Below are 27,623 nucleotides of genomic sequence, written 5' to 3' on the forward strand. Positions count from 1 at the left end.
ATAAATTCACAAATATGTGGTAAACCTATAAAGAAAACAAGAGAATAATTAATGTAAAATTATCTGGCTACTGGATAAAGTTACCTGGAGTGGGATTAGGTAGAGGGGACAGGAGAAGGAGGTGGGAATATGCCCACAGGAACACATAAGTTACCAGCAAAGCTCTGTCTCTTTAGGTGGGTGGTGAGTTCAAAGATGATAATTTATTGTTTCTCTCTAAAAGGTGAACAATTAGTGTCCTCTTTTATTAAGATGATATATTTCCCAAAGGACTTAAAAACAGCATACTACAGGGACACAGCCACATCAATGTTTATAGAAGCACAATTCACAATAGCTAAACTGTGGAGACAACCTAGATGTCCTTCAGTGGATGAATGGATAAAAAAAATGTGGCATATATACACAGTGGAATTTTACTCAGCATTAAAAAAGAACAAAATCATGGCATTTGCAGGTAAATGAATGGCGTTGGAGAAGATAAATGCTAAGTGAAGTCAGCCATTCCCCAAAAAACAAATATTTGAATGTTTTCTCTGATATAAGGAGGCTGACTTATAGTGGGGTTGGGAGGGGGAGCATAGGAGGAATAGATGAATTCTAGATAGGGCAGAGGGGTGGGGGCAGGGGATTAGCCAAGAATGGTGGATGTGATGGACATCATTATACAAATTACATGTATGAAGACTTGAGTGGAGTGTCAACATACTTTATATACAAACAGATACAAAAATTGTGGTATATATGTGTATTAAGAATTGTAATGCAAAAAAAAAAAGAGAGAATAGGTTACCTTAGATTAGGTAGAGAGAAATGAAAGGAGGGGAAGGCAGGGGATGTGGGGATAAGATAGATAGTAAAATGAAACGGACATTATTACTGTATGTATGTATGTGACTGTATGACCAATGTGATTCTATAATATGTATACTCAGAAAAATGAGAAATTATATCCCATCTATGTATGATACATCAAAGTATATAAGCACATTCTATTGTCATGTATAACTAATTATAACAAAAAATTAAAAAAGATATATTTCATAGCAAAAGTGTAAAAGTAAATTCTTTGTCATTATTAAAGAACCAAAAATATAATAATCATATTATTAACTTCACTGATAGAAGAAGTTTGAACTTGGGAATTGGTACCTTAACAGATCTTTGAAATTCGCAGAGGGGAAGTTTCATCTCCATAATATGAGTTGCCACTACTCATTAAAGAGAAGAGGTGCCATTTCACAATGAGAAAGGAAGCCCCAAAACACCCGAAGAAAACTCTCAGGAAAGGAGAATTCTAGTTGAGCATGTCTTACTAAAATACATTGAAAAAACTTTTTGGAGTCATGGGCCAAAGATCACACAAAGGGTACTTCATTTTTATATCTTGAATTCATATGAAAATATGCTTCACAGAGCATTAGTCTGTCTGTCCATGGGAGTTTAAGTAATGTGTGTTGCCATTTTAAACAGAGGCAGTAAATCTCATTAAGTGAAAAATCCTGAATGAATTATTACCATAGATATTCACTTACAGAGGAAAGTTCAGGAAAAGCGAAACTACCATTTCGGGACAGAAAGGCTTAGTCTGCAAAGGATGTTGCAGAGAGGGTATCCTGCCAATATGAATGAGAGAAGGTCGAGAGAAGACAGTCTTCTATAAAGGGCAACAGAGGCACTGTTATGGAAATGAGTGTTTTGGAAAGAGAATGATTTCCATATGTATGTATGATTCTAGAATAATAAGCCTAGTTAAAAATCTACCTTTACAAAGTTAAAATATTTTATAATTAAAATAATGCTAATCACCAAGGAGGGGAAGATCAGAATTTTTTTTCTTTTTCCCTAGAGCTGTCTAATTCTAACCAGACAAAGTTTCTTATTATTTTTGTTTTTTACATTGTGTGGTTTTTATTTTATTTCTTGCTTCAAGATGGTTACGTTTTACTAATTTGCAGGTGAATTGCATTTGGCATGTTAGTAATTAATAACTGGCAGAAGATAGAACCAGACAGGTATAGCTGTTCACTGGGAAATACAAGTTGGAAAAAAATTATGAGCATGCTCAAATCATAATAGCTAAACTATGGAACCAACCTACATGCCCTTCAACAGATGAGTGGGTAAAGAAAATGTGGTACATATGCACAATGGAATATTACTCAGCCTTAAAGAAGAATGAAATTATGGCATTTGCAAGTAAATGGATGGAACTAAAGAACATCATGCCAAGTGAAATAAGCCAGTCCCTAAAAACCAAAAGCCAAATGTTTTCCCTGATAAGCAGATCCATAGTAGGGCAGGGAGTGTAGGGAGAATGAAGGAACTTTGGTTTGTGTAGAGAAAAATGGGGTGAGGCAAGGGGAAGGGTAGGGCTATGGGGTTGGGAAGAACAGTAGAACAAGACTCACATTATTACCCTTTATACTGGAGTGACTACTGGAGTGACTCTGCACCATGTATAGCCAGAGGAATGAGAAGTTGTGCTCCATTTGTGTACAATATGTCAAAATACACTCTACCGTCATGTATAAGTAATTAGAACAAATAAAAATCTTAAAAAATTCTGGGCATGCAAGGGAAAATCTTATCTTTGGGAATGAACATGGCTTTGGATGAGAGCAGAAATGGCATGATGCAGGTACGACAGCAGGCTGTTCTTTTATTTATGAATAAGATCAATTTGGAGAGTTTGGCTTTAATTTTATAGGCAGAAAGGCCACAGAAAACATTCTGATAAAACACACATGTGCAATATTTATTTTTTCTTTCTTTTTAAATTAATTAACTAATTTTAATTAGGAGTGTATAATTGCAGAATGCATTTTGATTCATTATACACAATTGCGGCACAACTTTTCATTTCTCTGGTTGTGCATAATGTAGTATTGCACCATATATGCAGTAATACATGTACCTAGGGTAATGATGTTCATCTCATTCCACCATGCCTTCTTCCCACTCCTCCCTCCCCTTTGCCCCTCAAAGCTCCTCCATTTTCCCCATGTCCCTCTCATTACGGTTCAGCATCCACTTATAAGAGAGAACATTTCGGCCTTCGTTTTTTTGGGATTGGCTTACTTCACTTAGCATGATATTCTCCAACTCCATCCATTTACCTGCAAATGTCATAATTTTATTCTCTTTTAATGTTGAGTAATAATAGTCCATAGTGTATATATACCACAGTTTCTTTATCCATTCATCTATTGAAGGGCATCTTAGGTTGCTTCCACAGTTTAGCTATTGTGAGTTGAACTGCTATGAACATTGATGTGACTGCATTACTATGGTATGCTGATTTTTAGTCCTTTGGGTATAGACCGAGGAGTGGGAGAGCTGGGTCAAATGGTGGTTCCATTCCAAGTTTTCTAAGGAATCTCCAAACTGCTTTCCAGATTGGTTGCACTAATTTGCAGTCCCACCAGCAATGTATGAGTGTGCCTTTCCCCCAACATCCTCGATATAATGCTATTTTAAAATATTAAAGTCTGGTGGTCTTTTGTTTATACTTTAAATTTACTAAGAGTTGGTGTCCCTCTAGGAAACACTAACCTGTGAGTTGTACGGCTGCTATGCTTTACATATTAGGTGTCCCCAAAAGAATGCATGTGTGAAATAATTAATGCAAGACAGTTCATAGGTGAAATGATTGGGTTATAAGTGCCTAAATCTAATCAGTTTGTTAATCCACTGACAGGGATTAGCTGGGTGGTAACTGTAGGCAGATAGGAGGTGGGTCATTGGGGATGTGCCTGTGGGATTTCTGTTTTGTCCTGGCGAGCCAAGCTCTCTGCTTCCTTGTTGCATGTCCTGCTCTGCTTTCCTCCACTGTACTCTTTCACCATGATGTGCTCGCCAATGTCCCAGAGCAATGGATTTGGCCATCTATGGACTGAGACTTCTAAAACTGTGAGCATCAAATAACTTTTCCTCCTCTAAAATTGCTCTTGTCAGGTCTTTTGATCACAGATATGAAAAAATAGACTAAAACAATGGCCAACTGCTAAACCCTTTAGTTCACTCATTTATGCAGTAGATGTTTAGCAAATGCCGTGTGTGTGTGATCTCCTACCTATGGAAAAGCCTGAGTATAGATCAGGAAATAAGGCAGATAGGTAGTATGTAGCCTTACTTGGCTTAGCTTTTATATCATGAAGCAGAAAGACGATAAGTGACTACATAGGAAAAGTAGAGGGTATAAAAAATACTAAAAGAGGATGACTAGTCTTCTCTGGAGGTGACATTTTGCCTAAAGCTGAGAACATAGTTATGCAACAAATAATATTTGATTGACTGGTTGCCAATAGTGTTATTACAGACCTAAGGGTTTTTGAAAATTCTTTAATTCATGAAGTTTTTGCTTGTCAAATTCTGTATCTTTCCTTAGCTCTCAAAATAACCAGCCTGAGAAAGAATAGGCATCTGCCTCTTAACAAAAATCTAAGAAATGCTCCACAAGTCTAAATCCAAGGAAAATATAACCAAAGACGTTTTGGAAATGGGGTCAAATGTGATAACTTCTTTTAGGATTGTTGCCATATTTTCATTTTCCCCATCGTTATTTGGGCCTTGAGAAAGATTCAAACTGCTATCCATGGTTATGTTTGTTCTATAGATAGTTGTATATTCTGGGAAAATTTTGTGAACCTCATTTCTTCCAAACAAATTAACTGGTTAATATTAAATCATGTTTGGAATGAGAAAGAAAGTCAGTTGCTGGAATTCCAAATCTGAAACCTGTTTGTATGATGTTGGGTGAGTCTTAATCTCAGTGACACTCCCCTTTCTTACATGAAAAATAGGTATTTTCTGTATTGCTATCAGAATGGAGATGATCTATGGGAATATCCTGTTACAGTGGCGGGAGCGTGGTAGTTTCTCAGCAAGCATGAGGCTTCCCCAGTGTCTTGGTAGGGTAATCTGAAAGGGCCTAGCACATGATAAGTATACAAGAAGTATTAATTTCCTTTTTCTATTTCCTCTAGATAAAGAACAATTATTAGATGAGATGTTCTTTTAGAAATCCCAGGGAAGGAAATAATCATGCCACAGTGTAGAAGAAAAAAAAAATCGAGTCTCATCCAAAAAGAAAAAAAAAAAGTGTAGGCAATAGAAAGATATAAATTATATAATCACTAGATATTCAATTTATTTATAAAAATTCTCCACTTTTTCATAGAAGTTATTAGACAAATTATGGATGAAGTTTGTGTAATGTATAGATAACAAATGGTCCACTGTGTGCTGGGCCTGGTATGTGGCGCACAGTGCACATATGTGGTCTATGTGTGGTGAATGTAGAGCTCCCTTTGTCTTTCTAATAATTATGTCTTTACTTTGTGTTAGAAAGTGCTCTACTTCCAACTTCCAGGAGAATTTTGGAACAGAGTTAGGTAAGACTCAAGAGGATATCAAATTGATAACTCTTCAAAGATGATCAAATAATTAACATAGGGATTCCTTGTTTTCAACAGGATTCTGTACTTTGCAAAGAACTTTCACACAATTTTTTACCCTCATGATAAGCCCAAAGGTGGGTGTTATATAGACTTCTCCTTTTCTTCCTTTCTTCTTCTTTGTTCTTCCCACCCCTCTTCTTTTTAATGAGAAGGATGAGCCTTAGGAGAAATAATAGACTTGCCCAAGGGTACATGGGCTTGGTCCCAGGCGTCTGGATGCCAAGCCTGGTTGTCCCCTGCTTGCTGTGTGTGGGTCAGCCATACCTCAGGCACCTCCTTCATGAACAAAGACTGTCTATTTCCATCTACCTTTAAAAACAACAACAGCAAAAGTTCGTTTTTTTTTTTTTTTTTTTTGCTTTTGGAATATTTTCCAGAGGGAAAGCACCAAGGACGATGATGCTTTGGCCATCTCGCCCCTAAGTTTTAGTTGGTGACCTGGAAAGGTCCAGGCCATGGCAGGAGCCTGGACATGCCTGCTCACAGCAGTATCCCTTTCTCTTCCTGTAGTTTGGGGCTGGGGTTCCTGAGAGGAGCAATGGGAGTAGGCCTCTGTTTCTAGAGGAGGAATTCCGAGATAAATGAATTTTAGAATGTTGTCATTTGGGGTTGTCTTCAACAAGCAGTGCTCTATTCCAGGCATTTAATAATTACTCAACAAATACTTTGTTGCTTAATTACAATATTATTGGAGATTTAAAATGACCTTGTTTTCTTGCGTCCTGTAAGAGAGAATTCTGCATACAGATTCTTCTTAAGGAACAAAAAAATAAGGCTGGGTAGCATAGCCCAGCACTTTCTTGTGAACTCTGCACTCCGTATCCCTGACTACCTAGGTGCATTCCGAGTACTCTATAACTCAGTATCCCCTTACTGTTTTATATAATATACTCTCATTATGAATATAGAGCATGGACATCTTAGGAGTGAATGAACATGTTTACTTGTAGTACTGCTTTATTTGTGATTTGGAATTTAGCCATTACCTTTTTCCACCTCATTGACCCCGTTAATCAAGAATTGACTGCATAGATATTTCAGTTGGAAAAGTTAACTGCTTCCAAACCATAGAGATGCCGCCTCTGAATGACTTCAAACACTAATTTCAAGGATCAAAGAGTGTCTGGGCCAGTCAAGCCCTCCTTGAACAATAGAGGTCAGTCCACTGTGGTGGTGCTGTCTTGTGGTTCTCTGACTTGTCTGGACGTCATAAAGCTGGAGCCAGAACCCAGACATTATGCCTGCTTCAGAGAAATTCTAAGTATAAATTAGTCAGAAATTAAGTATATCCCATTTGGCAAGGGCATGACAAACATCCCAGAGTCTCAAATATATTTAAATGCCATAAATGGTGAAATTCGCAGCTCATTAAATATGAGGAAATGATTTAAATAATAAAACTCCAAACTTCAAACTCACTGTTATTTTTTTTTTTTCCCACCTTCAATTTCCAGCCAGGAAATCGTGTCATAGAAAAACAATCTGTGGTTGGATGCTCTGCTGCCAAAAGAGTACATTAAAGTTATCTTAAACTAATTCCTTTAAATGAGTGTCTAACTGATTCTTTAAAACCTCTGAGGGAGATTCTGTAAACTCCTTTGGTAAACGCTAGCAATGCTTGAGTGACCTTGCAGTTAAAAGGGGCTTCCTAATATTTGAACTTAACCTCCTTGCCGACTACCATGAGTTTGTTTTTGTGCCTGTTAGAGATGGAAAAGATCTGTCTTGCGTCTACATGGGAAATACTTGAAACAATACTTCTGCGTTTACTAAGGTATTTCTTGGAATAGCTTTTTTTCCCTTATTCTTTTAAATAGTTTGTAGGATTAGCCCTTTAATCTGTTCATGTAGGATTCTTGTTAAATTATATTTTTGATATGTGATTGTTGAGTCGTAGTAACCTTTATGGTGAAGTGTTTTAGAGGAATCTGAGGGCCTTTTCTATCTCGAGACTTTTTAAAGATTGTGAAGGATGGGGGTTATTCAGTAAATCTCATTTTACCCTAAATGTTCTAACTCTGTTTCTTGGACTATAAATAGTGTGGATAAAATTTGGAGAAGTCTACAAACTTTCCACTGACTTTATTAGACCAGTGTTTTCCACTGGTTATTCCTGAGGGGCAGGTCAGATCTGATATGAGGTTGGCTCAGCATAAATACTGTGTATACTGACTAACCGTGAGAATGAAAGCCATTAGAAGAGAAATGACAGAAATGTGTAGGCTTGAAAGAATGTTTTGGAATTCATACCATGGCTGCCCATTTAATCTCAATGTTCCTTAGAGGAATTTATGCATTCTTGAAGTTTTCTATACCACTTGCAGATTATAGATTCCCAGATTTTTTTTTTAGGGGGGAAATCTAAAAACATTTCCAAAATACATATGTTTTAGAAAGAGGACATATTTCCAAAATATGAATGTTTCAGAGTGGTCAAAGATATACAAAATGAAGTCTCCATAATATCCAGCAATTAGCAGTTGGTTGAGATATGGCAAAGCTGTAGTGATTTCAGAGGACAGCTGGTGGGCACGAAACCTGGCTGTGGTTGGGTGTAAGAGTGTAAGGAGGAAAAAGGATAGCGAATTTGAACATGGTTGTAGATAGAATGGGAGGCAAGAGGGAAAATCAGGGAGTTGAGATTCACTCAAATTCTCTGATTTTTTTTTTAAGAAGAATTCTACTTGCAAGACAATAGGGAAGGTGTCATTCACATTCTGCTTCCCTCCCTTTCTCAGCTCTGGATCAGATGAACGTATGCATGTATGCATGTATTTATTTCCTTGAAAGGCATAATTGGAAGAATTGAAAAGAACATCAGCCACAGTTTAGATTTTTACAGATTGTGGACAAAAAAGGGGAAGGCTTTGACACCCAGGATTATTTATTGAAGGGAATTACCTTGTAGCAAGGTCAATTAAACTTGAGTATTTATTATGTGTAAGACACTGTGCCTGGCACCAGGATAATGAACATGCCCTCAAAGAGGAAACTATCTTTGGACTTCAATCTCTACTGCAGTTCAGTTTAATGAAGTGACTCTTATTTAAGTCCCCCATACAATGACCCATGTAGGAAATTTCTTTCAGGATTCGGTATTAGCATTAACCTTGTCTTCCTTGAGAAATATGATTTGTATTTTTTTTTTGTATAGTAATAATAGATAACATATATCTCCTGAGTGTCCAGGGACTATGCTAAACATTTCATCCACATTTTCTTTTTTTAAAAAGGATAAAGCTTTTGATGTAAAATAATATAAAACATTTTATATAATAAAATAGACAAATTAATTAATTATTTTTCTCAAAAAGGGATTATATATTTGCCCAAAATGGCTTATGGCCAGACCATTGTATTGGTAGAGGCTTTAAAATTTAAGGAAATATATTGTCTATGATACTTTTAGCATCAGTAATGAATGTACTTTCCAAGAACCTTTCATTTCCTTTTTATTGGTGTGTTATAATTATACCTAACAGTGGGATTTGTTGTTATATCATCATACGTGCACACAACATAACAGTATAATTTGATCAATTTTATTCTCTAGTCCCTCCCCTTTTCCTTCTCTCCTCCTTCCCTCTGGTCTCCTTCCTTTATAGTGTCTCCCTTCTATTTTCATGAGATTTACACACACCCTCCATGTAAATACTTTTTCCCTTTTTTCTCTAGCTTCCACATATGAGAGAAAGCATGTGACCCTTGCCATATGAGTCTGGCTCACTTAGCATGATGATCTTTAGTTCCATTCATTTACTTTAGTTACACTCATTCTTCTTTATGATGGAATAAAACTCCCCAGTGTATATATACCACATTTTCTTTATCCATTCATCCATGGCCAGATACCTAGAGGCTGGTTCCATAATTTGGTTATTGGGAATTGTTCATGGCTTTAACTCTTCTGGATAAATGCTCACACTCTTGAGTATTTATTGTTATTTATATTCTTGATGGCTGACATTCTAACTGGGGTGAGATAAAAATCTTAGTGTAGTTTTGATTCGCATTTCTCTAATTGCTAAAGAAGTTGAACATTTTTCATATGTTGGCCATTTGTACTTTTTTTGAGAAGTGTCTGTTTAGTTCATTTGCCCATTTATTGATTGGGTTATTTACTTTTTGGGTGTTCAGTTTTTTTGAGTTCTTTTTGTATCTGGATGTTGATCCTCTGTCAGAGGAATAGCAACAAACATTTTTTCCCCATTTCATAGGTTCTCTGTTCATGTTCTTAAGTGTTTCCTTTGCTGTACCGAAGCTTTAGAATTTGATGCCATCCCATTTATTAATTCTGGGTGATATTTTCTGAGCTGTAGGGGTCCTATTGAGGAAGTCATTGTCTGTATCTGTATGTTGGAGTTTTGATCCTTGCATAGTTTCTGATCTAATTCCTACATCTTTTATCCATTTTCAATTGATTTTTGTGCAGGGTGAGAGATAAGAGTCTAGTTTAATTTGTCCACATATGACTATCCAGATTTCCTGGTATCATTTGTTAAAAAAGCTGTCTTTTCTCCAGTGTATGCTTTTGGCACTTTTGTCAAGGATCAGATGACTCTTTCTGTGTGGGTTTGTCCCTATATCTTCTATTTTGCTCCATTGGTGTATGTGTCTGTTTTTATGCCAGTACTGTGCAGGTTTTATTATATCTCTGTAGTATAATTTGAAGTTGGATAATTGTGATGCCTTAAGCATGGCTTTTTTTGGCTTGATTTGCTTTGGCTATTCTGGATCTTTTCTTCTTTCAAATGAATTTTAGGACCATTATTTTTTCTAGTTCTGTGAAGAACTTCATTGGTATTTTGACGTTCACCACACTTTTCTCAGGATATTCCTATAGTGTCTCTTTGAAGAAAGTGCTGTCATCATTCCACTGGTGAGGTTAGGTAACAGACTCTTGAATTTTCCACTCTCTTTTAGCTGCCAGGAAGCTTAAAGCAAAAAAAGCCAAAATCAGCAACTGCACTAACCTCTCCTTAAAAAAATAAAAAAGAAAAGTGGAAAAGAAATTAGGCTTAGACTATAATCACACTTCTTAAACATTCAGTTAGGATGGCTCAATTTCAGTTGAAGGTTGCTGAAAAATATTAGTTGACTTTAATTTTCTACACATTTTTTTCTTCTCTAGACATTCTTCATCATTATAAAAGTTTTTTTTCATCCTTTCTGTGATCAAATATATATTTTTTATAAAGAAATGGGATTAATTTTGTACCTGTATTAGCATTCACATGGGACCATTCTGTTATAATTATGAGTTGGGTTCTGATTTGGTTCTTAGACTTCTGATATTTTCATCAATTAACATACACAAACATTTAATGCAACTTTTGCTTCTTTGGACCAACTTTATTTATTTATGCATATAATAACATTTGCAATCACATAAGATATTTTACATGTCCTTGGGAGGGGGGACTAATAATATGTTTTAGTGAAGAAACTAATAAAAATGTCGATATTTGAAATTTGGAGCAAATCTAATTGTGAGAAAACAATGGATGTTTTATACATTCATTTTCCTTTTAGATTTTTCATCTGAGTAAAGCTTTTCTCTGAATCTTTGAATAGTTTTCCTTGGTAAGATATGGAATTATGAAATAGCTATTTACACAATTAACATAACATTTTGACCCTAGTTTTTATGTGTATAAAATTTCCATTCAGAAATTGTGATGAAAGATTTCATAACACAACCTTTAGGTGACCTTCAGGATATATATCAACTGATTTGGTTAACTGTACTTGGTCAACATGAGTAAATGTGATTTACCACCTAAGAGATTAGGAAATGAATCTTATTTTCCTCATTTGTATTTAATTTTATCAGATGTAATAAGGATGATAATTTATAATACAGAACACTTTCCCATAATGATCATTAATCATTATAGAATAAATGAGGATAAATAACATTTTTGAGTTTTAGTATCAGATGGATTAGATTTTCAAAAAGTTGAGAATAGAGTTAACTTCCTTGAACTTGGGATTTTCCTTATTTAAAATAAGTTGATGATGTTTTTCTCAACTTAGAGTAAGTTGGAAGGCACATGTATGGATTGAATTGTGAATGTTTAACAGAACTGTATTGGCCAACCACTGCTGTACAACAGGGGGGGGGACTGACATGGGTCTCCATGTTACAATTCCAAAATGAATGGCCCATTACTTAGGTCACTCTTCATTAACAAACATTTAATTAACTTTTCATTATAATACTTTGAAATAGCAGTGAAATACATGAATGAATATCTCATTCTATTAATATTTATTGTGTATCCTCTGTATGCAAGTCACATTTTGGACCTTGGGGATAAAATGAATCATCAAACTTAAACCTCTATACTCAAGAGGTTGCTGTTCAATGGGGGAAATCAAATATGTTCACAAAATAATAGAGCCCTAATAATAGGAGTAGATCAAGGACCCTGGGGATCAAGAATTTATAATTCATATCCTTTGCCATATATTCCCCTCACTCTATACCACAGACCTAAGGATCAAAACCCATGGTCTCACATCCCCCGCCCCCAAGCCCTTACAATTTATATCCAGAATCCCCCAAATACTTGATTTGACCAAGTTAAAAGTGATTAGCTATAGAGTCTGAAAAATCACAAAATAGACACAAATAGAAAACCCCTACATAATTATGGTAGAAAACACATTTGAAATATATAACTAGCGTGTTCAACACTGTAACTCCATCACTTCTGCAGTGTCCTGGTGAAATTCTCCTTTTTATTGTTTAAACAATATTTTGTACCTATCCCATAATTTTCAGTCACTTTTAGTTTTTAAATATGTGGTCTGGCCCAATGAGAAGCATTCATTTCTTACACAATCCTTTTCCCCCCAACACCAGCCAGCTTTAGGCCCCAGAGGCACTTTTCCTTTTCTCATTTGAGATTTGAGATGGCAGGATTATGCAGGGATGTGGTTGCCACTGGGTTATCACTTCTTCCCCTTTTTGGGTTTCTAATGGGTCCTGCAGGGGCATTGGAGGAACTGAGGATGGATAGCAGAAATTGCATTTTTATGTTACATAACAGGTTGCCTATGTTGGGAGGAAAGCCTGGCCTTGCATTAGCTCAGTCTGGTTCTGTGCACTGATGGTGGCCTTCCATATGTGGTTTTCCTCTGTAACAATGGTGTGATGTTCTTGGGAAGTATTGGCTTCAAAAAGAGGGGCACTCTGGGTTCCATGATAGGGCTGCAGTGCCAACCTTCTCTCCTAGTGGAAAATATGGCAGGCTCATAGCTCAAGTCTTTACCTTTGTGCTTCTTCACATGATTTCATAGGAATTTCCACGATTGTCCTTGATAGCCTCTGAGGTCCTAAGGAGACTGCATGTGAGGTCTCCTCACTTAAAACACACTGTATGGTGTCCCTGATTGCTTTATTTGAATAGGTGTTTGAGCACACCTATCTAAAGATATTTCTAGTCCAGAGGTGGGCAAAACTATCTAAGCTCATCTGTGTCCCCCTAAAATATATTTCTTTAAAAAGGCCATAATTTTATTCCAATGATAATTCATTGTGGTCCACAGATTTTGTAGCTCTATAGGTAAGCAGCCAGGGAATGAAGCGGTGGCTTCCTTTCCTACAGGCAAGAGATACTTTGGGGTTCCATTTCACTGGTTTTTACACCTACCAGTAGATATTTACTTTTTTAAAAAAATCTTTGTCTTTATATGTACACTGCTTTGTTCAATTTTTTTAAACCTGCCCCTGCCTTTTTGTAGTGTTGGGGATCAGATTCATCCTTACATATACCAGCCCTATCCTGCCCTTTTAAGATTAAAATTGTAAAAAAATAATTTCTTTATGCTATTGTAAGCCATTTATTTATTTATATTATTATTTTTAATGTCTGAAAAATGTTAGAAATTTAACTAAGTGTGATGGCGCATACCTGTAATCCCAGTGGCTTGGGAGGCTGAGGTAGGAGATCTCAAATTCGAAGCCAGCCTCAGAAACTTATTGAGGCCATAAGCAACTTGGTGAGACCCTGTCTCAAAATAAATTATAAACAGAGCTGGGGACATGGCTCAGTGGTTGAGTGCCCCTGGGTTCAATTCCTGGTACAAACAAACAAAAAACCCAAAACAAACAAACAAACAAACAAAAAACCCAAACAAATTTATTCAAGGATCATCCATGACTATAAGCAGAGCATACTTGAGGATAGTTACAAGATTGTTATTGAAAGCTATTTATAAAAAGAATTTTCATTGAGGAAAATAATTTTCATTGTGTATTTGCCATTTCACATTTCACTTCATTGACCATTCACTTACTTAATTGTGATAATTTTGGGTCATTTGGATGGTTTCAGATGGAAATGTTTTAAATAATACTAAAGAAGAATATCTTTGAGCATGAATGTTTTGCTCCTCTACATTGGATTTTTCCATTTGTTTGAGAGGCAATAACTACTTAGGGAATGATAGATAGCAAGCTACTGAGCTTGTTTCTGGGAACCATTGAAAACATTTTGTAGTGAATATAATTTGGTATTGGTTATGTTTTCTAAATGGTATCTACTCTGATCCTGGAAGAGATCTTCAAACTTTCTCTTTTGGTTGTAGCTGGTTTCTGTCTCTAAGCTTATTTTCAGTGGAATATTTTTTATCATTTAATATTTTATTTTCATGGTTTGGCAGCAAGGGATATATTTATTTCTGCTTTGAGAATTTGGCAAAAACTTTCTGAAGATCTCATAATCATGCCAGCCAATTTACAGTCTCTGTGATCCAAGACCGTGATCACTTCCCTGAATTCTAACAATGTGGTAAATTTTCAGGAGCTTCATGAATGCCTTTCCTGGAAAACTTGTTAGAAGCCCCTGATTAGACTTCTTCCTTTTAATGAGTTCTTCTAACAGTATAGTTTTAAAAATCTATCCTTTTTTGGGAATAGACCCCAAATGCTATTTTATTTAATAAATGCTTCCTTGTTAGAGTGTAAATTAAATGAAACAAAATATTATTCTTATGTTCTCATGATACCACAGGTGGGCCAGGTGTGTCAAGGTGTGGGCCAGGAAGCTAAGAAACTGAGCAGAAAGAACATATTTGTGGAGCATGAACTCGCAGCAGTTATGTCTGAAGCGGACAGCTACCAGAATGGCCCTGTTACTACTCTCTCCTCTTTATAGCTGGAGGGACAAAAAGGGAGGTTCCTAAACACTGAATGTGAGCAAGTAGATTTCTCACAGCAGATATCTACTATTAAAAGTGATTAGAAAAACTAACCCAAGAGTATCTTTGCTGTTGAATTCCTTTGCAGTCACTTCCTGAGGACTCACATTCACAAGGTGGTGCATTCCTGGTAATGAAATGTAGATGCAGGCTTCATTACGTAGCTCAGCATCAGCTAGAATCGAATTTGCTGTTGGAGCAGACCAAACTCCAATGGGCCAGGTTACAGTATGGATGGACAAAGCCTAGAAGATACCTGGCCTAAAGTGCCTCCATTAGTGAGTCTGCTGAATAAGGGGATATTACCGTGGGCATGTGTAGTGAATAGCAAGAGCCTGATAATTCAGACCTTCAGTCAGGATATTTGGCTAATGTCATTTCCTAGGACTGGTGGGGGGATAAAATAATAGGAATTGTGCAACAGCAGGCTGGGTCCTCAGGGAGGAGAGGTTACTAAAAGAATGAACAGGAGGCATAATAGGAAAAAAACTGCAGGAAATTGGAATAATCAACATCATGGCCCGAGCCCAGAAAACTAAGCAGGTTGTTTGCTCAGGATAACTTTGTGTTTCTTTTTAGGGAAATGAAACAGGGAAGGAGAAACCCAAACTCAGCTGTATTGTGAGAACTTTGGTGGATCACATAAGTCTCTTCAGTTGATGGGGAATTATCTCTTTTTTTTTTCCCCTCCCAGTGCTTGGGACAAATCTATGGCCATCTGCATGCTAGGCAAGGACTATAATACTATAATACTGAGCTACATTCTCAGTCCTTTTCATGTTATTTTTTAAATTTTTTTTTTTATATTTTTGGTACTAGAGATTGAACCTAGGGATGCCATAGCCCTAGCTCTTTTTAAGTTAATTTTAATTTTAGGACAGAGTCTCACTAAGTTGCTTAGGGCCTTGCTAAATTGCTGAGGCATGAATTGAACTTGCGATCCTCCTACCTCAGTCCCTGAAGCCATGGGATTACAGAAGTATACCACTGTGGCTGATATTCATTTGATTTTTTTTTTTTGATACTGGGGATTGAACTTGGGGCACTAAACTCAGGGCCACATCCCTAGTCCTATTTTGTATTTTATTTAGAGACAGGGTTTCATTGAGTTGCTTAGCACCTCGCCATTGCCGAAGCTGGTTTTGAATTCAAGGCCATCCTGCCTCAACCTCCTGAGCCTCTGGGATTACAGGTGTATGCCACTGCACCCAGCTTCATTTGATTTTGATAGGCTAAATAAACCATATGATTTATGAGTTTACTATATGCTTGCAATGTAATGGCTATACAAATAGTTGTACTGCATTGTTAAAAAAAATAATGACAAGAAAAGTCTGTGCCTGCTCAGTACAGATGCAATTAAAAATTCAGTTGAATCCACAGAAGTGGAACTGTGATGTACACTGGGCTGACTGTATATCAGAATCAGGCTGACACAGAAGTGATGTCAGAAATCCAATTGCGGACACTGTAGTTTGCCTTCTTTTTTTTTAAAATTTTTTTATTGTTGGTTGTTCAAAACATTACAAATTTCTTGACATATCATATTCCACACTTTGATTCAAGTGGGTTATGAACTCCCACCTTCACCCCATACACAGATTGCAGAATCACATCAGTTACACATCTATTGATTTACATATTGCCATACTAGTGTCTGTTGTGCTCCGCTGCCTTTCCCATCCTGCACCCTCCCCCCTCCCCACCTCTCCCCTCCCCTCCCCTCCTCTCTCTCTACCCCCTCCACTGTATAACCCTGAGGGTCTCCTTCCATTTCCATGCAATTTCCCTTCTCTCTCCCTTTCCCTCCCACCTCTCATCCCTGTTAAATGTTAATCTTCTTCTCCTGCTCTTCATCCCTACTCTGATCTTAGTTACTCTCCTTATATCAAAGAAGACATTTGGCATTTGTTTTTTAGGGATTGGCTAGCTTCACTTAGCATAATCTGCTCTAATGCCATCCATTTCCCTGCAAATTCTATGATTTTGTCATTTTTTAATGCAGAGTAATACTCCATTGTGTATAAATGCCACATTTTTTTTATCCATTCGTCTATTGAAGGGCATCTAGGTTGGTTCCACAGTCTTGCTATTGTGAATTGTGCTGCTATGAACGTCGATGTAGCAGTGTCCCTGTAGCATGCTCTTTTTAGGTCTTTAGGGAATAGACCAAGAAGGGGAATAGCTGGGTCAAATGGTGGCTCCATTCCCAGCTTTCCAAGAAATCTCCATACTGCTTTCCAAATTGGCTGCACCAATCTGCAGTCCCACCAGCAATGTACAAGTGTACCCTTTTCCCCACATCCTCGCCAGCACTTATTGTTGTTTGACTTCCTAATGGCTGCCAATCTTACTGGAGTGAGATGGTATCTTAGGGTAGTTTTGATTTGCATTTCTCTGACAGCTAGAGATGGTGAGCATTTTTTCATGTACTTGTTGATTGACTGTATGTCCTCCTCTGAGAAGTGTCTGTTCAGGTCCTTGGCCCATTTGTTGATTGGGTTGTTTGTTCTCTTATTGTCTAATTTTTTGAGTTCTTTGTATACTCTGGATATTAGGGCTCTATCTGAAGTGTGAGGAGTAAAGATTTGTTCCCAGGGTGTAGGTTCCCTATTTACCTCTCTTATTGTATCTTTTGCTGAGAAAAAACTTTTTAGTTTGAGTAAGTCCCATTTGTTGATTCTAGTTATTAACTTTTGTGCTATGGGTGTCCTATTGAGGAATTTGGAGCCCGACCCCACCGAATGTAGATCGTAGCCAACTTTTTCTTCTATCAGACGGCGTGTCTCTGATTTGATCAAGCTCCTTGATCCATTTTGAATTAACTTTTGTGCATGGCGAGAGAAAGGGATTCAGTTTCATTTTGTTGCATATGGATTTCCAGTTTTCCCAGCACCATTTGTTGAAGATGCTATCCTTCCTCCATTGCATGCTTTTAGCCCCTTTATCAAGTATAAGATAGTTGTAGTTTTGTGGATTGGTTTCTGTGTCCTCTATTCTGTACCATTGGTCCACCCGCCTGTTTTGGTACCAGTACCATGCTGTTTTTGTTACTATTGCTCTGTAGTATAGTTTGAAGTCTGGTATCGCTATACTGCCTGATTCACACTTCTTGCTTAGCATTGTTTTTGCTATTCTGGGTCTTTTATTTTTCCATATGAATTTCATGATTGCTTTCTCTATTTCTACAAAAAAATGCTGTTGGGATTTTGATTGGCATTGCATTAAGCCTATAGAGAACTTTTGGTAATATCGCCATTTTGATGATGTTAGTTCTGCCTATCCATGAACAGGGTATATTTTTCCATCTTCTAAGATCTTCTTCTATTTCTCTCTTTAGGGTTCTGTAGTTTTCATTGTATAAGTCTTTCACCTCTTTTGTTAGGTTTATTCCCAAGTATTTTATTTTTTTTGAAGATATTGTGAATGGAGTGGTTGTCCTCATTTCCATTTCAGAGGATTTGTCGCTGATATACAGGAATGCCTTTGATTTATGCGTGTTGATTTTATATCCTGCCACTTTGCTGAATTCATTTATTAGCTCTAATAGTTTCTTTGTAGAGCCTTTTGGGTCTGCTAGGTATAGAATCATATCATCTGCAAATAGTGATGATTTAAGTTCTTCTTTTCCTATTTTTATGCCTTTAATTTCTTTCGTCTGTCTAATTGCTCTGGCCAGTGTTTCGAGAACTGTGTTGAACAGAAGTGGAGAGAGAGGTCATCCCTGTCTTGTTCCAGATTTTAGAGGGAATGCCTTCAGTTTTTCTCCATTCAGAATGATGCTATCCTGAGGCTTAGCATAGATTGCTTTTACAATATTGAGGTATGTTCCTGTTATCCCTAGTTTTTCTAGAGTTTTGAACATAAAGGGATGCTGTACTTTGTCGAATGCTTTTTCCGCATCTATCGAGATGATCATATGGTTCTTATCTTTAAGTCTATTGATGTGGTGAATAACATTTATTGATTTCCGTATATTGAACCAGCCTTGCATCCCAGGGATGAATCCTACTTGATCATGGTGTACATTTTTTTGGATATGTTTTTGTATCCGATTCGCCAGAATTTTATTGAGGATTTTTGCATCTAGGTTCATTAGAGATATTGGTCTGTAGTTTTCTTTCTTTGAAGTGTCTTTGTCTGGTTTAGGTATCAGGGTGATGTTGGCCTCATAGAATGAATTTGGAAGTTCTCCCTCCTTTTCTATTTCCTGAAGTAGCTTGAAAAGTATTGGTATTAGTTCTTCTTTAAAGGTTTTGTAAAATTCTGCTGTATACCCATCCGGACCTGGGCTTTTCTTAGTTGGTAGTCTTTTTATGGTTTCTTCTATTTCCTCAATTGATATTGGTCTGTTTAGGTTTTCTATATCCTCCTGACTCAATCTGGGCAGATCATATGACTTAAGAAATTTATCTATGCCTTCACTATCTTCTAATTTATTGGAGTATAAGGATTCAAAATAGTTTTTGATTATCTTCTGTATTTCTGAAGTGTCTGTTGTGATATTGCCTTTTTCATCCTGTATGCTAGTAATTTGAGTTCTCTCTCTTCTTCTCTTCGCTAGCATGGCTAAGGGTCTGTCGATTTTGTTTATTTTTTCAAAGAACCAACTTTTAGTTTTGTCAATTTTTTCATTTGTTTCTTTTGTTTTGATTTCATTAATTTCAGCTCTGATTTTAATTATTTCTTGCCTTCTACTTCTTTTGCTGTTGTTTTGCTCTTCTTTTTCAAGGATTTTGAGATGAAGTATGAGATCATTTATTTGTTGGTTTTTTCTTTTTTTAAGGAATGAACTCCAAGCAATGAATTTTCCTCTTAGAACTGCTTTCAATGTGTCCCATAGATTCCGATATGTTGTGTCTGTGTTTTCATTTATCTCTAAGAATTTTTTAATTTCCTCCTTGATGTCTTCTATAACCCATTGATCATTCAGTAACCTATTGTTCATTCTCCAATTGATGTATGCTTTTTCCTTCCTTCTTTTATCGTTGATTTTCAATTTCATTCCATTATGATCAGATAAGATGCATGGTATTATCTCTACTCCTTTATATTGTCTAAGAGTTGCCCTGTGACATAATATATGATCTATTTTTGAGAAGGATCCATGTGCTGCTGAGAAAAAAGTGTAACTGCTTGATGTTGGGTGGTATACTCTATATATGTCAATTAGGTCTAGGTTATTAATAGTGTTATTGAGTTCTATAGTTTCCTTATTCAACTTTTGTTTGGAAGATCTGTCCAGTGGCGAGAGAGGTGTGTTGAAGTCTCCCATGATTATGGTGTGGTGGTCTATTAGACTCTTGAACTTGAGAAGAGTTTGTTTGACGAACATAGCTGCACCATTGTTTGGGGCATAAATATTTATGATTGTTATGTCTTGTTGGTGTATGGTTCCCTTAAGCAGTATGTAGTGTCCCTCTTTATCTCTTTTGATTAACTTTGGCTTGAAATCTATTTTATTTGATATGAGTATGGACACGCCTGCTTGTTTCCGAAGTCCATATGAGTGATATGATTTTTCCCAACCTTTCACCTTCAGCCTATGTATGTCTTTTCCTATCAAATGCGTCTCCTGTAGGCAGCATATTGTTGGGTCTTGTTTTGTGATCCATTCTACTAGCCTGTGTCTCTTAACTGGTGAGTTTAAGCCATTAACATTTAGGGTTATTATTGAGATATGGGTTGTTCTTCCAGCCATATTTGTTTATTTCTGTTACTAAACATTGTTTGTTTTCCTCTTTGATTATTCCCCCCCCCCTTTACTGTCCTACCTCCCACTGTTGGTTTTCATTGTTATTTTCCATTTCCTCTTCCTGTAATGCTTTGGCGAGGATGTTTTGAAGAGATGGTTTTCTAGCTGCAAATTCTTTAAACTTTTGTTTATCGTGGAAGGTTTTAATTTCATTCTCCATCCTGAAGCTTAATTTCGCTGGATACACAATTCTTGGTTGGAACCCATTTTCTTTCAGTGTTTGAAATATGTTATTCCAGGATCTTCTAGCTTTCAGAGTCTGTGTTGAAAGATCAGCTGTTATCCTGATTGGCTTACCCCTAAATGTAATCTGCCTCCTTTCTCTTGTAGCTTTTAAAATTCTCTCCTTATTCTGTATGTTGGGCATCTTCATTATAATGTGTCTAGGTGTGGATCTCTTATGATTTTGCACATTCGGCGTCCTGTAGGCTTCTAGGATTTGGGATTCTGTCTCATTCTTCAAGTCTGGGAAGTTTTCTTGTATTATTTCATTGAATAGACTGCTCATTCCTTTGGTTTGGAGCTCTGTACCTTCCTGTATCCCAATGACTCTTAAGTTTGGTCTCTTAATGTTATCCCATATTTCTTGGATGTTCTGCTCATGGTTTCTTAACAGTCTTGCTGAGCTGTCTATGTTCTTTTCCAGTTGAAATACTTTGTCTTCATTGTCTGATGTTCTATCTTCTAAGTGTTCTACTCTGCTGGTAGTATTCTCCATTGAGTTTTTAAGTTGGTTTATTGCTTCGTGCATTTCTAGGATTTCTGTTTGTCTGTTTTTTATAACCTCTATCTCCCTGTATAGTTGATCCTTTGCTTCCTGGATTTGTTTGTGTAATTCATTGTCGAAGTGATCTTTCATTGTCTGATTTTGCTGTCTAATGTCTTCCTTGATACTCCAGATCATCTGAAGCATGTATATCCTGAATTCTTTATCTGACATTCCATCTGCTGCAGCTGATACCTCTTCTAAAGTTGTGTTGACCTGCATTGCTTGTGGTCCTTTCTTTCCTTGTCTTTTCATACTGCTTGCGTATCTTTCCTGGAGGCGCGGGCGGCGGCTCTGCTCTCTCCTTATTCCAATTGGGGTGTCGTGGCTACCACACCGGCAGGTCACTGGGCCTGTTCTGGGCGCTGGCGGCAGCTCTGTTCTGCCCCTACTCCAATTGGGGTGACGAGTGTACCACGCCGGCAGGCCACCGGGCCTGATCCGCCGGTCGGTTGCAGGTTTGCCTACCCTGCAGGCGCGGGCGGCGGCTCTACTCTGCCCCTACTCCAAATGGGGTGACGTGTCTGTCGTACCGGCAGGCCACTGGGCCTGTGCCGCTGGTCGGTCGCAGATCTGCCCACCTTTCGGGCACGGGTGGCGGCTCTGCTCTGCCCCTACTCCTATTGGGGTGTCGTGACTACCCCGCCTGCAGGTCGCTGGGCCTGTTCCTGGCAAGGGAGGCGACTCTGCTCTGCCCCTACTCCAATTAGGGTGGTGTGTGTACCACGCCGGCAGGCTCCTGGGCCTGATCCGCCGGTCTGTCGCAGGTCTGCCTACCTTGGAGGCGCGGGCAGCGTATCTGCCCTGCCCCTCCTACCACGCCCATGTACCACTGGGTCGCAGGTCTGCCCACCTTGTGGGTGCGGGTGGCGGCTCCGCTCCGCCCCCTCTCCAATTGGAGTCACGCGGTCACCATGCTGGCGAGCCGCTGGGCCTTCTCCGGGCGCTGGCGGCGGCCCGGCTCCTCCCCTCTGGCTCGACGACAAATTGAGGAGACTCGGGTGTCTGTGCCTCACCCCCCCTACCAGGAGACCAACTGTTTCTGTCGCCGCTAGTATTGATGAAGTTCTCTCCTCCACCGCTTTCTGCTGACATCAGATCTCTGCCATGTTGGTATCCTATGCGAATGGCAGCATTTCGTTCCCCTTGCCGGGCAACCAAAGCAACGGGTGAGTCCTGACCGGCTCTCAGCAGGACCCGGACCGAGAAGCAGTTTCCGTGGGCTCCTAGCCCTGGGCCAGGGCAGTTCTGGGAGCCGGAACTCGGCCACTCCGTGCTCGGTGTAAGCTCCGATAAGAGTAGGCTCCAAGAAGCAGTCCCGCGGGCTCAGTTCCAGGAGCCGGAATTCGGCCGCTTAGTGCTTGGTGTATGCTCTGATAGGAGCAGGGTCCAAGAAGCAGCCTCTGCAGGCTCCCCAGCCCTGGGCCAGGGCGGTTCCGGGACGGTTCCTGGAGCCGGAACTCGGCCGCCCCGCGCTCGGTGTTCGCTCCGATAAGATCAGGTTCTAAGAAGCACCCAGGCACTGAACCCTAGCAATCTGTCTGCAAGCTGCAGGTGAATTGCAGCCTGAAATTACCTGTTCTATGGCTGAATGAGCTGCGGTCAGTCGAAAACAGGGATGGTGACATCAGCTTTCCAACATGGTGGCTGCTGGCCTCCTCTGTGGTCTGACCGGTGTGGAGAACCGAGATGGACCGCTTCCTTCCCCCGTCTCGAACCCAGAATTCAGCCCTGAGTACGGTGCTTGCACGGCTGGCAGAAACTGCAGCGCTGTATCCCTGCGTCGCTATCTCCTCGTTTCCGTTTGCCTTCTTTAACAGAAACATGAAGGTGCTTTAGCCAAGGTTGGACCAGACATGTTGATGAAGCATCCCTCTCTTACTAAAACCTCTTATCCATCTACAATCCTTAGTTTATACTCAGAATCTGAATTTCACAATTGCAATTCACAAGGTGTTGGGACAGCACATACCCTGACATGACTATTCCAGAGTAAGATATTTGGAAAACAAAGTTATAAAAGGAGGCCTTTGCTAAGTAAAAGTGGGAAGGGTAAGTAGAATTGGAAGGGGGTCCAGGGAGAGTGGAAAATACGTTTGTGGGCTCTCCAGCTGGCATGGTGTGGATGTCTACTGTGACCACCACTTTGCCCATGCTTCCTGCTGGCCTGCATAGATGCAGATCATGACGTAAGTACTAACTAAATTTTAAGAGATGGCAAGGAGAAAGTAAATACCTCACAAAATGCAAAACAAGCAGTAAGTATATGAAAGACAAGATAAAGTATTTGAATATTCCAGAGAAAAATCTAGAAAAAACATGAAAATATTTATAGGATTTTAAAATAAGATGAATAAAAGAAAAAAAAGATGAATAAAAGACTTAAGAGAAAAAGTTAAAAGGAATGGCTGAATCATATTTAAAAAAATAAAGATAAATAAATCTGATAGGGAAAAAAGAGGGAAAAAGGCTGATAAGAAAAGGAACAAAAATGCTTTAAAAATGTGATTTAAAATAAAAGACAAATAAAAGCAAAAAACTTGAAGATAAGATGGATGGTAGACATAAAACAGGAAAAGTAAAGTGATATGCTTGAGCTATAAACTAAAACAATGCTGAGATGTTTTTCAAAAGATAAATAAAGTAAAGTAAACAAACAAACAAACAAACACTTGAGCAGCTGCTGGAAGCCAGCGAGTGGCAGGAGTCCTTAACAGAATTCTGAGTTGGAAATGATTCTGCATAGTGTGAGGCCCAATGTAATAAACTCCCTAATGGGCCGAGATGAGAGATGATATATCTGTCTATCTACATCTGTGCTCTTAGAATCATGCTCTCAGCACACAGTAGGCACCAGAGCCCATGTCAGGATTGCTGGACAATTAGGAGCACTGAGCAGGGCCCTGGGGGCTGATAGCTTTAGCTTCAGCCATGTGTGGGCTCCTGGGTCTGCAAACTCCATTGTGGATTTAGGTAAAGTAGATGTAGTTAATCCTTGATCATCCAGGGTTATGGACGAAAGCACTAGTTTATGTATTTTAAAATAATTTATACTTGGCTTTTAGACTATGGGGTTTTTTAATTAAAAAAAAAATTCCCTTATCCCTCTGCTTATCTCTCCTTAGGTCACTACTGTTATCACTTTTCTGTGTGTCCTTCTAATCTTGATCTATAAATTGATTCAGTCATACATATATACTTACAGGATTTTATACATACACTATAGTCATAGCTAACAAAATGTTTACCACATTCTAACTATGGACTATATTGAGTCACGAGCTTTATGTGCATCCACTCCATTTCTATAGCATTATCATTTTGATTTTATAGATGAAGAAAGTGAGGCAAATGGGATTAAGTAGCTTGTCCAAGGCCCCCCTGCCAACGAAAAATGGAAACAGGATTTGCCTTTAGGGTTCTTGGTAAGCATTACGGTGAATTTCTGCTTCACTAATTGAGATCGCTTTATACCAACTTTCTGAAACTTAGTTTCACCAATCATGGAGCTCTTCAACATGGTCATATATAGATCTGATCCATTCGTTAAATTTTGTGGCATTCTGCTGTGTATCAAAATTTAATTATTTCTTTACTATGAGCACTTAGATAATTCTCAGTTTTGATTGCTGGACACATTTCCTTTAGAGGGTCTTTATTGAGTACCAGGTAGGTGCGAGGTCGTCCTCTTGGTGTCAGATAACCAGCAGTGAACAAAGCAAAAACCCTGCTGTCGCAGCATCTATTTTCTAGTTGTGGAAATAGACATAATCCAGTGAATGTATTGCCTGCAGCAAAACAAGAAAATTGTCATCTCATGATAGAGGACACTGAAGAGGGACAGAGCAGAGTAAAGGAATAGGTAGTGGAAGGGGTGCCATTTTATATGATGTAACAAGGTGATTGATCACCACTCTTTCCCCCTATTAAATTTTTTTTAAAAAATAATTATAGACCCTCAAGAAAACACAAAAGACTACAAATAGGTCGCAGGTACATTTTACCCTGATTACCTGATGATAATATCTTACATAATCATAGAATGTAAGATGTGAGGAAATTGACCTTGGCATAGTCTATAGAACTTTATTCAAATTTCATCAGTTTTTGATACACAGTCATGGGGCATGTGTGTATTTCTGTGCAGCCTTATTAAATGTAGAGATTGTTGTCACATGAATGAAACCTAAAGGAATGAAAAGTAAGATCAGGGCCTGTCTGGATGTAAAGTCCTTCAGGCAGATGGTCTAGTATGTGCAAAGGCCCTAAGACAGGTGGGAAGCCAGTGAGGCTAAAGAGGAACTTTGTGGGGTGGGGTGTTGGGCTTGATCAAAAGGAAATGGGATGGGGGGAGGTCAAACCATGCATTTTTTTTGTACTGGGGACTAAATCCAGGGGTGTTTAACCACTGAGACACATCCCCAGTCCTTTTTTATATTTTGTTTAGAAAAAGTGTCTTGCAGAGTTTCTTAGGGCCTCACTTAATTGCTGAGGCTGGCTTTGAACTCATGAACCTCCTGTTTCAGCCTCCCAAGCCCTTGGGATTATAGACCTGTGTCTCCAGGCCCAGCCCATGCAGAGTTTTTAAAGCTACAGTGAAGTCTAATTTTTATCCTGAATGATTTTGATAGCTATTGGAAGGTGACAGAGCCAGATTCCTGTTTTAATTGGATTACTCTGGTTGCCAAGTGGAAGCAGGCCAACTAGTTATGGGTTGATTCTAAGGATTGTTCTCAATTATTCCTGTCTTTCCTAAAAGGGGATTACATATCCCCACCTGCTGCCATTTGATATCCACCCCATGGGAGGGTTACCCCACCATGCCATCCACCTACCTGCACAATTATCTAGCTTAGACCACATGACCTGCTTTTCCAATGACTGTGTGCAGATATGACTTGTGAAGAGCTCTAAGTAAGATCACATGGCTCCGCTCAGCCTCTGGGTTCTATTCTTGACCACAAGAAGAGCAGGATCCTGGAATGAGAAGACATATGAAAAAGAGCCACAGTCTGAAGTAAAGCATCCACTTACACATAACATGATGAGAAGTATTGTATTATTCTAGGCCATTAGGATATCAGAGTCATTTATTATTGCAGCTTAGTTGACTAATGCAGAGGGCTGTTGTCATGAGCCAGATGATGGTGGTTGGACTATGGTGGCAGCTATACTTTCATGCATGTAAATTAGAATTTCTGGGGTATAATTGCTGGGTGGAAGAGCATATGCACTACTGTTAATCTAGTAAAAATCCGTCAGTCCACGTGTGTATCCATTGGTTGTGCAAGAAAGTGCCTGTTTTCTTATGTCATAGCAAACATCTTTTTACATTTTTTCCCAATCTGATGGTAAAAACATATCTGTCATTGTAATGTGTATTTCTATGATTACTGGAGAGATCAAACACCCTTGCATATTTCTTTTTATCTGTTCTTTCAGGTAGACAGATTATACTATGATGTAATCCCAACCTACTTTTCCAGCACTTCTCACATTTTCACCATTATTCTCCAGTTGAATAATATATTTGATTGAATACCTACTGGGTGTCAGGCAGAACCCTGAATATTTTATATACATCTTTTTGTGTGTGTGTGTGTGGGGAGAGGTACCAGGGATTGAACCTAGGGGTGCTTAACCACTGAGTAACACCCCCACCCCCCCTTTTTATTTTGTATTTTGAGACAGGGTCTTGCCAAGTTGCTTAGCACCTTGCTAAATTGCTGAGGATGGCTTTGAACTTAGGTGTGTGCAACTGTGCCCAGCCTACATACATCTTTAAATTTAATTGTCACAACATTGTCATGATATAGATATCAGGACAAGAGCTATTGTTGCTCCTGTTTTTTTTTTTTTTTCCTCCTGGTGCTGTGGATTGAACCCCAGAACTTGTACATGCTAGGCAAGTGCTGTACCACTAAGCCATACCTTCTGCCCCAACTGCCACTTTTAAGCATGAGGAATCTGATGCCTGGCGCTATTATGTGCTTTGCTTCTAGTTATGCAGCTGGTGTTAGAGATGGCTCAACTCAACTCAAGTACTTTTTCTAATGTTCACATTGTCATCTGGGCTAATTTACTCATTATTCCTCAGTCAAACTTTGCTTTCCTTGGCTCTCATTTGCTGAACTATCTTGGTTGGGGGTGATTCTGTGCTGCTCAACTCCTTTCAAATTCTCATCTGCCCTTATAAATCCCTCACATTTTTTCTTAATCATTAAATTCATTAATATGAATTTTTCAGCTGAGAAAAAATATATACTTATGAATCTACTAAAGGATGTTATATAGCTTAGGTAGTAGCCCTGAGCAAGGCACATAGTAGTCATAAAATAACTTGCAAAATCTTCTTGAACAAAACTCTTTTAACATTATTTTATGCAGACTTATAGCCTTTGAATGTATTGCAAAAATTTAGTCCTTGAATGTA

The 27,623-nt window shown here is 38.5% G+C and overlaps 1 long non-coding RNA gene across 1 annotated transcript in view; it reads left to right on the forward strand.

The window, feature by feature from the left end:
* The window catches only part of LOC131423857 (uncharacterized), a 56,566-nt gene that overhangs the window by 25,307 nt on the left and 3,636 nt on the right, over window positions 1-27,623 (forward strand). The window lies entirely within an intron of this gene.

Source organism: Marmota monax, unplaced genomic scaffold, assembly GCF_021218885.2.
Source record: "Marmota monax isolate L192 unplaced genomic scaffold, Marmota_monax_Labrador192_F-V1.1 WCK01_AAM20220418_F8-fsc00012, whole genome shotgun sequence".
Taxonomy (NCBI): Eukaryota; Metazoa; Chordata; class Mammalia; order Rodentia; family Sciuridae; genus Marmota; species Marmota monax.